Source organism: Ovis aries, chromosome 11 (genome assembly GCF_016772045.2).
Source record: "Ovis aries strain OAR_USU_Benz2616 breed Rambouillet chromosome 11, ARS-UI_Ramb_v3.0, whole genome shotgun sequence".
Classification (NCBI taxonomy): domain Eukaryota; kingdom Metazoa; phylum Chordata; class Mammalia; order Artiodactyla; family Bovidae; genus Ovis; species Ovis aries.
Window position 1 is genome coordinate 60798257 of NC_056064.1, and position 15277 is coordinate 60813533.

The 15277-nt window shown below is 51.7% G+C and overlaps 1 long non-coding RNA gene across 1 annotated transcript; it reads right to left on the reverse strand.

The window, feature by feature from the left end:
* Nucleotides 1-4988: 4988 nt before the first annotated feature.
* On the reverse strand, nucleotides 4989-14959 carry LOC121820673 (uncharacterized). The gene is made up of 2 exons (XR_006061342.2): nucleotides 14838-14959; nucleotides 4989-10761 (listed from the first exon to the last, which is right to left on the reverse strand). It is a non-coding gene; the product is annotated as an uncharacterized LOC121820673 (long non-coding RNA).
* Between the last annotated feature and the right edge of the window lie 318 nt (nucleotides 14960-15277).

Below are 15277 nucleotides of genomic sequence, written 5' to 3' on the forward strand. Positions count from 1 at the left end.
TTACTCTGTTTTGCATATTGTATTCAAAGATTTTGTGGGGCCACCCTAAAAAAAATTAGCATTATTTATCTCCTGATGAGTTGAGCTTCCCTGGTGACTCAGAATCTGCCTGCAATGTGGGAGACCTGGGTTAGATCCCTGGGTCGGGAAGATCCCCTGGAGGAGGGCACGGCAACCCACCCCAGTACTCTTGCCTGGAGAATCCCATGGACAGAGGAGCCTGGCGGGCTGCAGTCCACGGGGTCGCAAGAGTCAGACACGACTGAGCGACTAAGCACGGTGCGCAGCATCTCCCGGAGGCTCGGGGGCAAAGAATCTGCCTGCCGACGCAGAAGACACGGGGTTTGACCCCTGATCCGCGTAGACCCCACATGCAGCGAGGCAACTAAGCCCACGCGCCACAACTATTGAGCCTGTGGTCTGGAGCTCGGAACTGCAGCTCCTGGAGCCTGCACGCTGGAGTGTGTGCTCTGCGACAGGGGAAGCAGCGAGGAACCCGAGCACCGCAGCTGGAGAGGAGCTCCCGCTCACTGCAGCTAAAGGAAAACCCGCCCAGCAATGAGGACCCGGCACAGCCAGAATAAATAAAACGACATATCGTTTAGTCCACACTACTATTCCCCTAAAGTAATCCACCACCATTAAGGATGAGCAAACGGACCTTTAAAGAGATTATAGTGGCATCAGGCAGGCACTGGGCGGGCAGCCTCGACAGCCCAGACGCGCGCCCCCAGGCCTGCCGCAGCACAGCAGCCCCACCAGCATCGCTTAGCTCACACACTTGTTTGGAAACCGCCGCACACATCCCCACCCGCTCCTGCCCTGTGGCGTATTTGTCCTCTGCTCTTTCCTGCACTCTCTTGATAAAATGAGCCACGCGTACGCGACAGATGTTAACGGAGTCACCTGTCGCTGCTGGGAGATAACGTCTTTCAGTTTTCGCTGCTGCCACCTAGACCTGAGGCCTCAACGTGAGCACCCCCCCTCCTGGTCTCGGAGGGGGCGAGGACCCGGAAGGGAGACGCTGGGCCCTTAATGTGCAGGGTCCCCAGGGACAGGGCCCGGGGTGGACGGGGGGAGAGGAGGGGAGCTCTGGGTACTGCCAGCAGCTTCGAGCTGGTTCAGGGAGAGCTTTGCCACGCAGGACAGGACAGCCTTGGGCGTGATGCCTGTGCAATGCTGAGGAGTCCAGCTCCTGGTGAACAACCTCGGTCTGATTATTTAGGCCTGGCCGTCCGCAGTTGCAAGGCTTTTCCTGGCAGGTCCCAGGCCGGGCCTGCTGGCAGTCACGCACCACAGACTCTGAAGGGTCCCCCTGGCCTGCTGGCTTTTCACACCCTCGTCTCTCAGTGTCTGGGGGAAGGACCGGCCCCGGGCCCCTCTGCGGATGCTAAAATTACAGGATGCTCAAGCCCCTTACTCAAAACTCTCTGCTTGTGACCTGCACACACCCCCCTGCACCCTTCAATCGCCTCCAGGTTAATTACAGCCCCTAATATGCTGTTGGCACCATGGGGACGGTTGCCAGTGGGGAGGGAGGTTGCAAATTCAAGTTTCGCTTTGTGGAATTTTCTGGAGCCTTTCCCCACAGAGAGTTGAATGCAAAGATGAGGGATGCGTAGACACGGAGGGCCCACGGTGCTGGCAGCCCCAGCCCTGGCGCTTCCTTTCCTGGTGTCTCTCTCCGCAGCCTTCGTGCGGTCGAGGGCTTCCTCAGGAGCTAGGCTTCCTCCCGGGCAGAAGCGGGGAGGACCTTGAGCGCCCGCCCCGCCCTGACCCAGGACCCCGCCCACTCCCCGCCTTCCCCTCCCCCGGCCGCCCCCGAGCCAGCCTCAGGCTCCCCTCGCAGGGGCAGAGGCCCGCTCTGGGCACTGCCGCAGGGAGGAAGATGGGACGGGGCTCAGCCTCTCCTTCCGTTTCTGTTTCTGGGCCCGTCGCATTCGTGTCTGAAGGCTTCACTCCCTCATTCTCGGCTGCTGCCCCGGATCGGCAGCGGCTCGGCGTCCGTGTCCAGCTCCCTGAGCTCCAGGCAGACGTGCCCGCGCCCCTTCTCCAGCGGCGGGGGTGACGGGGAGCCTGGAGGGCGTCCAGCGCAGGGCCGTTGCTGCCATGCCTTTTCCCTCACCTTTTCCAAGGCTTGATTCTAAGCCTCACAGCCAGACCTCTGTGCACATGTGTATGTGCGTGTGTGCACGTGTGTGTGCGCGCGTGTGTGCACGTGTGTGTGAGTGTGTTGTGTGTGCACAAGTGTATGTGTATGTGTGCACACGCGTGTATGTGAGTGTGTGGGTGGGTGTGTGCACGTGTGTGCGTGTATGTGGGTGTGTGCACGTGTGTGCGCACGTGTGTGCACATGTGTGTGAGTGTGTTGTGTGTGCACGAGTGTATGTGTATGTGTGCACACACGTGTATGTGAGTGTGGGTGTGGGTGTGTGCACACGTGTGTGTGCGTGTGTGTGCGCACGTGTGTGTGCGCATGTGTGTGAGTGTGTTGTGTGTGCACAAGTGTATGTGTATGTGTGCACACACGTGTATGTGAGTGTGTGGGTGTGGGTGTGTGCACACGTGTGTGCGCATGTATGTGAGTGTGTGCACGTGTGTGTGCACGTGCGTGTGTGAGTGTTGTGTGTGCACAAGTGTATGTGTGTGTGCACACACGTGTATGTATGTGGGTGTGGGTGTGTGCGCGCGTGTGTGTGTGCGTGTATGTGAGGGTGTGCACGCATCATGAATTCAGGGAAAAGCTGCCTGCAGCCCTCAGTCTGCGACACACTCCCTCCCAGCCCCCCCAGAGGAACCCACCTTTCTCTCTGATGCTCACTTTTCTCCCCAAAGTGGAGAAATTCTCCTGCCCAAAGGGCGGAGCCGGCGTCTGGCAGATAAGGCCGGCCTGGGGAACCACATACCACCGTCTCTGCAAAACTAAGCCCCAAGTTCTAGGACACAGATTAGCAACAAACCGCTATTACAAAGCTCTATTTTTCCTACAAAAATAGCTAATGACAAAAGTCTACCCTATAACACAGGGAACTAAACTCAATAACCTATAGTGGAAAAGAATCTGAAAAAGAATATATATGGATATAATAAGAATATATATATATATAAAATAAGAATATATATATATATATATCCACATATATATATGTGTCTGTACCTGAATCGTTTTGCTATACAGCTGAAACTAACTCAGCACAGTAAATTAGCCATGCTGTGCTGAGCTGCACTTACTCAGCCGTGTCTGACTCTTTGGGACCCCATGGACGGTAGCCCACAAAGCTCCTCTGTCCGTGGGGATTCTCCAGGCCAGAATACTGGGCTGGGTAGCCTTTCCCTTCTCCAGAGGAGCTTCCCAACCCAGGAATCGAACCCAGGGCTCCTGCATTGCAGGCAGATTCTTTACCAGCTGAGTCACCAGGGAAGCCCAAATTAACTATACTTCAATTTAAAAAGTGAACGGAAGAACAAAAACAGCAAATAGCCTGTCCCATTTCTTAATGATTTTGTTATATCAGGAATTTTCAAACAAGTCTTGCTCCTCATTAGCAGGCCTGGGTCTCACATTATGCACATCCTTGTGAAGCCAAACAAAGCAGACAAAAAAAAAACAACAAAACGAAAACCAGACTTGCTCACAGTTTTGTTTTGTTCCTAGATTTTGCTGACTGGGACTAAACGCTGCCATATGCTGAGAAAACATCCAGCGTTTGCATGTCGGGTCTTTTTCTTATTTAGTTATATCTGGTCGAGTCACGGAGCCGTTGGCTAAGAAAGCCTGTAATCTGTACTCCGTGAATAACCATGTAATCGAGCGACTGCAGTCACGGCTGCGGGCTGCTGTGTGCACAGTAGTCATTGGGGTTTTTTTCTAATCTTTTTTTTTTCTGGAATGCCCAGAAAGGGAGCACACGAGTTGGTTCTCAGGGCTCCAATCCTGGAATCTGCAGCCTTCTTCCAGGAGTGACGAAGGTGAGGAAACAGGGCCTCAGAAGCCCAGGGAATCCATCTTGGGAGAGTTTCCCAGGGTGATTTTCTGGGTTGGTTTGTTTGCTTTGGTTGGAAACTTGGGAAAAGCTAGAGCTGTGCAGAACCCACTTCAGTGTTTGGAAGGGTCTTTTCAGAGCTCTGTGTCATGGGAGTAACTGTCTGCAGACAGGCTCCCCTCCTCAGGGCACCAACACAAGCCTACTGCTTGACATCTCAACACACAGAGGGGTGGGTGGATGGATGGAAGGGTGGGTAGATGGATGGGTGGGTGGGTGGATGGGTGCATGGATGGATGGATGGATGGATGGGTGGATAGATGGGTGGGTGGATGGGTGGGTGGATGGGTGGGTGGGTGGATGGGTGGATGGGTAGATGGCTGGATGGCTGGATGGATGGATGGGTGGATGGATGGATGGATGGGTAGATGGGTGGGTGGATGGGTGGGTGGATGGGTGGGTGGATGGGTGGGTGGATGGATGGATGGGTGGGTGGGTGGGTGGGTGGATGGATGGATGGGTGGGTGGATGGGTGGGTGGATGGGTGGGTGGATGGATGGATGGATGGGTGGGTGGATTGATGGATGGGTGGGTGGGTGGGTGGGTGGATGGATGGGTGGGTGGGTGGATGGATGGGTGGGTGGGTGGATGGATAGATGAATAGGTGGGTGGATGGATAGATGGGTAGGTGGAGGGATAGGTAGATGGATGGACCACTGATATTCTCAGGACCCAGAATTGCTTTAAGGTGATCATATACATGAGAAAATTATAACGCTTCAAGGTGCCAAACTTTCAATACTCCAAGTAACACAATGATTCGGCCCGAATCCTCAATGTTACTTTGAGGAATGACACTCATGAATGAGAGGTGGGAGATTTCAGAAGGTTGCAGCCATTGACATTTTTTGGTCCCAAATGACACCGACTCTGCCTGCATAAAATACTGGTCCTGGCAGGAAGTGCCGGCGGCTCCTCACCACTTAAGAATGAAAATAAGGGGCAAACAGGAAACCACGTTTATTTTTTGCTACAAGTCGGCCAAACTCCCACACCTGTGCGGTGCATTTCCTCTGCTGGGCGTCATAAAGGGCAGCAAGAGAGTAACACTTGCCTCCTCTCCTGCTGCCAAGAAGCTGTCTCCCTGCTGGGTAGTGTCTGTGAGGAGAAGCAGGGGAGCGCAGCTGAGACAGCGCGGGGAAAGTCTCCATCCCCCAGCCCTGATCCCTCAAGAGAGTCACTGAGCAGCCGGCCCTCCCAGGGATGCTGAGGGCTCCTGGCAGTGGCTCTGGGGACAAAGTAGCATTTAATGAAACACCCCATCCAGGACACAACTGAGTCCCAAGGCAGAACAAGTTGCTGCTGGAAATTATCCTGTGATGAGATGATATGGAAGGAAGCGATCGGCCCTGAGAGCCACTGGCCGCGTTCCCTGCTTCTCACTCGCCGGGCTGGATAAGCTTTGCCTTCAAAAGATGATTGCCCACGATTCCTTCAGGAAGGTTCTTTATCCCAGGGAGCCTCCTCTTGAGAACGGCTGAACTGTGAATACCTGTTCTAAGTTAGACGGCTCTTTCAGCTCCATGTAAATTACTATCATCGTGCTGGCTTCCTTAATGACGCACCTTGGGAGGCCAGAACGTCTCTGAGGTGCAGGGCCTTAATGAGGAGCTTCATCTGAGAGATATAATTTGAGCCGTCTGCCGTGAAGCGGTCCCGACTGAGCCGGGCGCGGTCCCCGCTGGCGCTGAACTTCCCCTGCCCCTGAGGAGCACTCAGCTTGGTTCTCTCCCTTTTCCTCACGGCCCGGGCACTGACGTGTCTTTCTGCTTGGAGCTGCCCGTCTGGTCTTCACGTAAGAATAGCATCATAGTTGAACACGAATAGACAAATTGGAGACGCGTCCTCCTTCATATTCACAGGAGAACAAATATGACCATCAGTTTGTCTAGCTGAGGACCAAGTTGCTTTGGTTTTTAATCTTTCTATTGTACTGGAGTAGAGCGGATTCACTCTGCTGTGTTAGCAGCTGATGCCCAGTAAAGGGACTCAGTCACATACACACATGCACGCGTGTATGTGTATTCTTTTGCACCGTGGTTTACTGTAGGCCCCTGAGTAGGGTCCCCGTGCCGTGCAGCGGGTCCTCGCTGTTCATCTACTTTATACATAGAAGTGAAAAAGTGGGCTTAAAGCTCAACATTCAAAAAGTGAAGATCATGGCATCCGGTCCCATCACTTCATAGGAAGTTGATGGGGAAACAGTGGAAACAGTGTCAGACTTTATTTTGGGGGCTCCAAAATCACTGCAGATGGTGACTGCAGCCATGAAATCAAAAGACGCTTACTCCTTGGAAGAAAAGTTATGACCAACCTGGATAGCATATTCAAAAGCAGAGACATTACTTTGCCGACTAAGGTCCGTCTAGTCAAGGCTAGGGTTTTTCCTGTGGTCAGGTATGGCTGTGAGAGTTGGACTGTGAAGAAGGCTGAGCGCCGAAGAATTGATGCTTTTGAACTGTGGTGTTGGAGAAGACTCTTGAGAGTCCCTTGGACTGCAAGGAGATCCAACCAGTCCATTCTGAAGGAGATCAGCCCTGGGATTTCTTTGGAACGAATGATGCTAAAGCTGAAACTCCAGTACTCTGGCCACCTCATGAGAAGAGCTGACTCATTGGAAAAGACTCTGATGCTGGGAGGGATTGGGGGCAGGAGGAGAAGGGGACGACCCAGGATGAGATGGCTGGATGGCATCACAGACTCGATGGTCGTGAGTCTGAGTGAACTCCGGGAGCTGGTGATGGACAGGGAGGCCTGGCGTGCTGCGATTCATGGGGTCGCAAAGAGTCGGACACGACTGAGCGACTGAACTGAGCTGAGAGTGTGCACCAGCTAATCCCAGACTCCAATTTCATCCTTGCCCTCCCCACGCTTGCCCTGTTGGCAGCCGTAAGTTTGCTCTCTAAGTCTGTGAGTCTTTTTCTGTTTCATCAATGAGTTCATTTGCATCATTTTCTAGATCCCACCCATAAGTGGCATCACATGATATTTGTCTTTATCTCGCTGACTTCACTCAGCGTGACAACCTCTAGGCCCGTCTCTGTTGCTGCAAGTGGCATTATTCCATGCTCTTTACGGCTGAGGAACATTCCAGTGTCTGCATGGACCACGCCGCCTTTTTCCATTCCTCTGCTGACGGCCGCTGAGGCTGCTGCCGTGTCTTGGCTACTGTAGCCAGTGCTGCAGTGAGCGCTGGGGCGCGTGTGCCTTTCACACGATAGGTTTCCCCAGGCGCCTGCTGAGGAGCGAGACTGCTGGGTCCTGCGGCAACTCTCGCTCTAGTTTTCTAAGGACCTGCCATGCTGCTCCCCATAGTCACTGCACCAATGCCCGTTCCCCCCAGCAGCGCAGAAGGACTCCCTTTCTCGACGCCCTGCCCAGAGTTTGCTCTTTCTGGACTTTTGAATGACGGCCACTCCGACCAGTGTCAGGTGGGAGCTCACTGGACTCGCAGCGGCATCGAAGCTCAGCCCTCTCATTCCCACCCCACGTCCCCACCTCCTTCACAGGTGAGCCCCTAGAAGCGCACACCAAGGGACCTGGTCACACGCATCTCCATCCAGGAGCCAACCCTGGCATCCTGGCAATCCGCCGGCCTTCTAGTCCAGCCCCCTCCAACCGCGACCCACTCTCAGGTGTGACTTCTCTGAGCGTCTGCTTAAAACGGAGAATTTAGCGTCTGGAAAGTGAACAGCCAGGGCCTTCAGGAAAGTCTGCCAGCCGTCCTTTGCAGTTTGTCAAAATCACATCACCTCCGCCCTTCCCTCTGGCCAGTCTCTCTTTATGTCTCCCTGTCTCCACTGAAGCTGCAAACGCCACGTCTTCACAGTGGAGGTTTGTTTATTCATGACGATGTTCACCCAAAACAAAATCTCTCGTGAGTGGTTTTCTGCTCGCTTATCACTCCCCTGCCTGCTGACCTCAAATCTCAGACCAAAGGAAATGAGGGACAACAGGTCACGGGCAAAGCCGAGCGTAGACCTCAACGGCGGTCCCCGGGCTGGATGGGCCTGTCCTCACTCCCGCCGTCCTACTAATTGCCAGGTCTCTGCTCCTGTGGACTCACTGGCATGTGGGTCTGGTCTGGTCTTGATTTAAGAGGAGGAAATAAGTCACAAATCTTTATGGGCAAAGATAATTGCCATAGGCCGTGTTTTTCCTACCCAGAGTCTGCTCCTCATCGGCACCGGACTTCATCCCCCAGAGCGGGCGTCCGGGCCCTGGGCCTCGTGGCTTTCAATGCGGCCATTGGCAAGACTTTGATTTCCTCCTCCTCCACCTCCTGCTACAGAGTTCCCGGGGCTTAAAGAAGCGTCCCTTAACTCTGCTCAGTGTTATGTGGCAGCCTGGGTGGGAGGGGAGTTTGGCGGAGAATGGATCCGTGTATGGTAGGTCTGAGTAGCTCTGCTCTGCACCTGAAACCATCACCACGTTGTCAGTCGGCTACGTGACAGTGAAAGCGTTCGTCGGGCTCAGTCCTGTCTGACTCTGCAACTGCGTGGACTCTAGCCTCCGTGCACGGGACTCTCCAGGCAAGAACACTGGACTGTGCTGTCATTTCCTTCTCCAGGGGATCTTCCCGCCCCCGGGGTTGAACCTGGGTCTCCTGCATTGCAGGAGATTCTTTACCTTCTGAGCCACCAGGGAAGCCCAGTCGGCTAGAATCCAATATAAAATAAAAAGTTTAAAAAATAAAGAAATAAAAAATAAAAGAAGTTTCCCTTTAGAGAAACAACTCCCAATTGTGTGCTTGTCCATTGTCCATAGACAGAGGAGCCTGGCAGGCTGCAGCCCATAGTGTCCCAGAGAGTCAGACACCACTGAACAACTTAGCCCACATGCACTGTCTAATTTTTCAGTTCATAAATGGATGCATGAATTGGCCTGTTATTTCTGAATCTACTTATGCTGTGAACTGGTCTAGGGCTCACGCACGACTCGGAAGTTGTTTAGGGAGACCACAACAGCTGCTGAAGAAGCTGAGGGTGGGGAAGGTCTAGCTACTCTCTCGTAAGCTCCCTGTCGGGGTGTAAGGAAAAAGAACCTCAGACCGAATTCTTCCCATCACGTGGACATTTATTCAACAAACATCTCTTGGCAAGCAGACACAAAATAGTTCATGCATTCAGCTCTGTAGACACAAATAAAGCCCCAGCTCCATGTCTGTTGGGCGTGATGAACAGTTCATTTATTAGAAAGGTTTGGTCAGGACAGACACAACTGTAGAAGCAGGATTCAGCTCTCCCCGCTGGACTCAGGCCTCTGGAAATGTTCCGGTGTCAGAGGCTGAACACGAGATTGCTCACTCTGAGCGGACGGGCGGCAGCCTTGCAAGACTTTCCTAGCCTGTTCTTGGAAGATAAGGGCGTCTTCAAAGCACTTTGTTGTTGTCATTATTTAGCTGCTCGGCCGTTCCCAATTCTTTGCGACCCCATGGACTGTAGCCCACCAGGCTCCTCTGCCCATGGGATTTTTCCAGGCAAGAATACTGGAGTGGGTTTGCCGTCTCCTTCTCCTTGGGATCTTCCTGACCCCAGGGGTCAAACCCTTCTCTCCTGTATCTCCTGCATGGCAGGCAGATTTTTTAAGCTGAGCCATCAAGACGAGGGTGCTTTTTTGCATATACACTGGCATTAAGAAATGGATTCCTTTATAAAGGAACCAGTTGGTTGAGTCTGGCTTTGAGTTGTCTGAAGTAAAAGTTCTAAGAAGTCTCTTCTGTTGACAAACATGAGCACTTATTTATTTGTCTTTTTTTAGTAAGACTCAAGCAGGCCTTGATGTAGGGCTGGCAGGTTGAAACATTATGATTCCATCCATCATGTTCATAATTCATGCATTCGCATCTCTAAGGAACCAGATCAGAATAAACAAACTCCTGGCACTTTCTCAAATTTTGGTCTCTGTCATCTACGTCTTAATGATTTCCAGAAGAGGCGGTGGAAAAAAGCAGCAGTGGTTCACCCGGGGTCAGCTTCCAAGCGACTGACTGAGGCTAGCGTCAGAATCATTCTTCAAAGACATCCTCAGAAGGGAGAGGCATGTGGGCGTGTAACGAGCAATCCCCTTATCCCGAAAGGATGCAAGACACTCCACAGAGACACTTACAATCTAGCGCTTTGGATTTTCCTTTCTTTCTTCTGTGGCTTTGCTGTTTAATCTTGTTAGGAAGGCACCCCAGCTTGTTCCACTGAAGTGAACGTCAGCATGGCCTTTGGAATAACAAGACTCAGAAGTGTATCTGTACCATCTCTTGTTGGGAAACCAGGTAAAGCGGTCCTGGAGGATCATTCGCTGCCACAGATGTTTTCTTCTCACAGGTCTGGTTGCCCAGTTGTTTTATTTACAAATGAGAGATTAGCCAGCAGGAAGAGCAAAGTGAACGTGGACGTGAGGGTCACTCAGTTGTGTCTGACTCTTTGCGACCCCACGGACTACTTCTCCAGGCCAGAGCACTGGAGTGGGTAGCCTATCCCTTCTCCAGCAGATCTTCCCAACCCAGGAATCGAACCGAGGTCTCCTGCACTGCAGGGGGATTCTCTACCTGCTGAGCCACCAAGGAAGCCCAGGAACGGCAAAGCCCTAGCTTTTCAAAGGTGCAGATTTTAGGGCAAAACCGCAAACCAGCCAAGTGTAGGGGTAGAACTAGGAACCGGAATGCAATTCTGATAATCTAACTCCTCCTCACTCCTTAGAGTCCAGGGTATTGTGGTTTGTCCTGGAAGCAAATAAGACAAGGTGAAAAGAATAATCCAGAGGCAAAGTCTGCTGAAAGTGGCTAAATGCAGAGCTCCATAGAAAACCACACAGTATTGGGGAATATGCAAGAGAGAAAGCTACCAGGAGTTCCCAAGTGGTCCAGTGGTAAAGACTTTGAGCTACCAGTGCAGGGGACTCAGGTTCCATCCCTGGTGGGGAACTAAGATCTCACGTGCTGTGTAGTCACGGCAAAAAACAAAAAAAGCTACCAGACTTGCCACCATTTATTGGGGAAATCAAGTCTATTCACACAGTGAAACGTTACGGGAAGAACACAGAGTAACAGGCCAGCAGGAGAAAGGAAGCCAGCCATAAGTGCTGAGGGTGCAAGTGGTGAAAGATTGAGCAGAATTGGACGGGGCTGTTTCTCGCAAAAAGAGCTTGATTTTATATCAGGGAACCCCCACATCTTCATTAGCAATGTTGATTTGGTGACAGTTATGTATTAAAAGAATTAGGGCTTCCCCGGCAGCTCGGTGGTAAAGAACCCACCTACCAAGGCAAGAGATGCATGCAGGAGACGGGGGCTCAGTCCCCGGGCCGGGAAGGTCCCCGGGAGCAGGAAATGCAGCCCACTCCAGTTCTTGCCTGGAGAATCCCATGGGCCGAGGAGTCTGGCAGGCTACAGTCCATGGGTTCGAAAAGAGTCAGACACGACTGAACACACACATACATATAAATTAATTCGTGTCAGCCCAGAAACAAAAGCGTGAATGTGTCGGCATATGAAGTAGGATGCAGCATTGTCAAAGTGAGGGGAAGGCGGGCATTTAACAGTTGTGTAGAGATTTTCCATTTTGTGAAAGGAGTGAGGTCCCTCCCATGTATACAAAAATGAATCCCAGCTGGATTAAACAATCAGAGACAAACCACAAGCTACAGAAGAATTAGAAAAAATGGACAAAATATTTTTGTAGCTTTAAGGATAAGGAAGACTTCACAATGAGGACATAAAACTCAGAAGGTCAAAATGAGAGACTCCGACTGACTAGACAGCAGCAGCATGGGACACCCGCACACGGAGGGCGTCCCAGAGTCAGAGACGCCAACACAGTCAGACCCCAGCACGGGACACCTGCACACAGAGGCCGTCCCAGAGACAGAGACGGCAGCAGTCAGACCCCAGCATGGGACACCCCCACACGGAGGGCATCCCAGAGTCAGAGATGCCAACACAGTCAGACCCCAGCATGGGACACCTGCACACAGAGGCCGTCCCAGAGACAGAGACGGCAGCAGTCAGACCCCAGCATGGGACACCCCTACACGGAGGGCGGCCCAGAGTCACAGACGCCAGCAGTCAGACCCCAGCATCAGACACCCACACACGGAGGGCGGCCCAGAGTTAAAGACGCCAACACAGACCCCAGCATGGGACGCCCACACACAGAGGGCGGCCCAGAGTCAAAGACGCCAGCAGTCAGACCCCAGTGTGGGACACCACCCGTGGAGGGCAGCCCAGAGTCAAAGACGCCAACACAGTCGGAACCCAGCAAACCGATAACAGCCTGAAAAGAAAAGTCTCCAGCAAAGAGAAAGAGGCGCTATCCAGAATGCCGTGTTTATTACAAATTGGCAAGAGATGGCCGAACATGGCACAGGAAACTAGCAGACAGTGAGAGCAGGTGAAGGGTGAGACGCGGCGGCAGCAAAGGAACCCCAACCACGAGCACACACGCAAATGCGCTAAACTCCGTCTAAACTCTAGAAGGACAAAAATGGTCACAGCAGGCATTTTCATATTGATAATATCCCCTGCTAGCAAGAAGGCAAGATCAAAGACCCTGCCACACACTCTTGATATGACTGTAACCCCATAAATATTAACTCATTAATGCCCACATCTCCGGAATCAGAAATTCCATTTCTAAGAGTCTATCCTCCGAAAATATCAGTACTACCAAGAAAAGTTCACTTAAAAAAAAAATGTGCAGTAGCCTGTTGCCAAGATACAGAAGCAACTTAAGTGTCCATCAACAGATGAACAAATAAAGAAGATATGGTATACCACGGGCTTCCCAGGAGGCACTAGCGGTAGAGAACCTGTCTGCCCATGCAGAAGACCTAAGAGACGAGGGTTCAGGAGCCCTGGGTTGGGAAGATCCCATGGAGGTGGGCATGGAAACCCACTCTGGTATTCTTGCCTGGAGAATCCCATGGACAGAGGAGCCTGGCGGGCTATATAGTCCACAGGGTCACAAAGAGTCAGACACAACTGAAGTGACTTAGCGTACACACTTGCACACACACACACACAGGCAATAGAATGCTGCTGCTGCTGAGTCGCTCGGTCGTGTCCGACTCTGTGTGACCCCATGGACTGCAGCCCATCAGGCTCCCCTGTCCCTGGGATTCTCCAGGCAAGAACACTGGAGTGGGGTGCCATTGCCTTCTCCGAATAGAATACTACTCAGCTATAAAAAAGAACAATTTTATTTCCATCTGCAGCAACATGGATAGACTTAGAAGGCATTATGCTGAGTGAGACGAGTCAGGCAGAGAGAGACGAGTGCTGTACGATATCACCTAAATGTGGAAGATAGTAAACACAACAAACAAGCAAATATGACTAAAAAGAAGCAGACTCACAAATATGGAGAGCAAACTAGTAGTTCCCAGTGGATTGGAGGAGGGGCAATGTAGGGATGGGGAGGGTACAAGCAATTGGTACAAGACGGGCTCAAGGCTTTACTGTTCAACACGGGGGATATGATCAGTACTGTGAAATAACTAAATGAAGTATAATCTTTAGAAATTGTATAAAAAATTAAAATGAAAAAATAATTTTAAAAAATTAGAAACGTCCAAAGGTAGAATTCTTGGTCAAAGGGTAGGAAGATTTTTAAGTCCTCTATTTTAAACTGGCCCATTTCAAAAAATACTCTATGCATGTTCTACACAGGACTCAGGATAAAAATAGTTAAACTGCCCTATAACTATTCATTCAGTGATATTAGAGTTCCACTGTGGTCTGTAGGCCACGCCCAGCCTGGGCCTGACGGTCATTATGGAATAAGCAAAACTTTCCCAGCCCTGATCAAACACCCAACTCTAATGAAAGAAATAACTTCAGCTATTTATGAGCGTATGAGACTTAATCCTAAGGGAAATCAACTCTGAATATTCACTGGAAGGACTGACGCTGAAGCTGAAACTCCAAAACTTTGGCCACCTGATATGAAGAGTTGACTCATTGGAAAAGACCCTGATGCTGGGAAAGATTGAGGGCAGGAGGAGAAGGGGACACAGAGGATGAGATGGCTGGATGGCACCACTGACTCGGTGGACATGGGTTTGAGCAAGCTCCAGGAGATAGGGAAGGACAGGGAAGCCTGGTGTGCTGCAGCCCATGGGGTCACAGAGAGTCAGACACGACTTAGCAGTGGAACCAGAGCATGAGGCTCTAAGAAGGACTACGCTTTGTCCAATGAAGATGAAGTTAAACCAGCAATTGGAGAACTGGACGACTTGAGTCAAATCCCCTTGTTGTTCAGTCGCTAAGTCATACCCGACTCTTCTGTGACTCCGTGGACTGCAGCCCGCCAGGCTGCCCTACCCATGGGATTTCTCAGGCAAGAACACTGGAGTGGGTTGCCACCTCCTCCTTCATTTCCAAGTCACCTTAAGCAAGCTATTTCACCTCCCTGACCTCCAACAAACACGTTTGCAGAATGAGGATAATAACACCCGTCCTTCTGAAGGATTCTCGTGAGGATTCATGACACGAACTAGGAGATCGAGCTCTATGGAGACCTGGAGTATTATCAGGGCTGAGTCTCTTGTGCAATAAAGTGAAAGCTGAAAGATAGGCATGACAGCTAACTGCTTCCTTTCAGGAAATGGTTTCTCCTAATTCTTAGAAACACCAGCGACGGTTTACCCCGTGCCTGGCACCTGTGCGTCAGCAGCGCCAAGAGTGAGCAGAAAGGACAACCCACCCTGAGCTCTCAGGAACCAGGATTAAGGTTCAGGAAAAGAAGCAAGCGCTTGCTGCTTTGATTCTGTAGCAAGCTGGGGGTCTGACATACATCTAACCTTCGCATCACCTCCTGAGTTCATGTGGTGGGTCCTTGAATAGGGTGGGTCCGGAAACGCAGGACATGTCCTTGGGTCCCTCTGCAAAGCTGTGAAAGCCTGGGGCCCATTCTGGGCATGGTGACCTCAGCCCCTGGTCACAGGGTGAGAAAGGGGTGGCTGCCCAGGCTGGCCCAATCAGAGCATCTCTTCTAGACTCTCGCAAAAGGTCAGCCTCTCTGTTGACCGAGGCTGTTACCTTTAACCCTGAACCTGCACTGCAACCCGGCCCTGCCTCACCGCAGAGGGGTTACAGCAGAGGCGAAGCAGAGCTCACAGCCTGTCCCGTGGCTCTGGCCCTGGCTTTCCTCTCTGTCTTTCCCTCTCCCTCCGTCTCTTCCTCTCTGTCTCTCTGATCAGTCTCTTGATAAACACGCACATAAACAGAGGGGCAGAGAAAG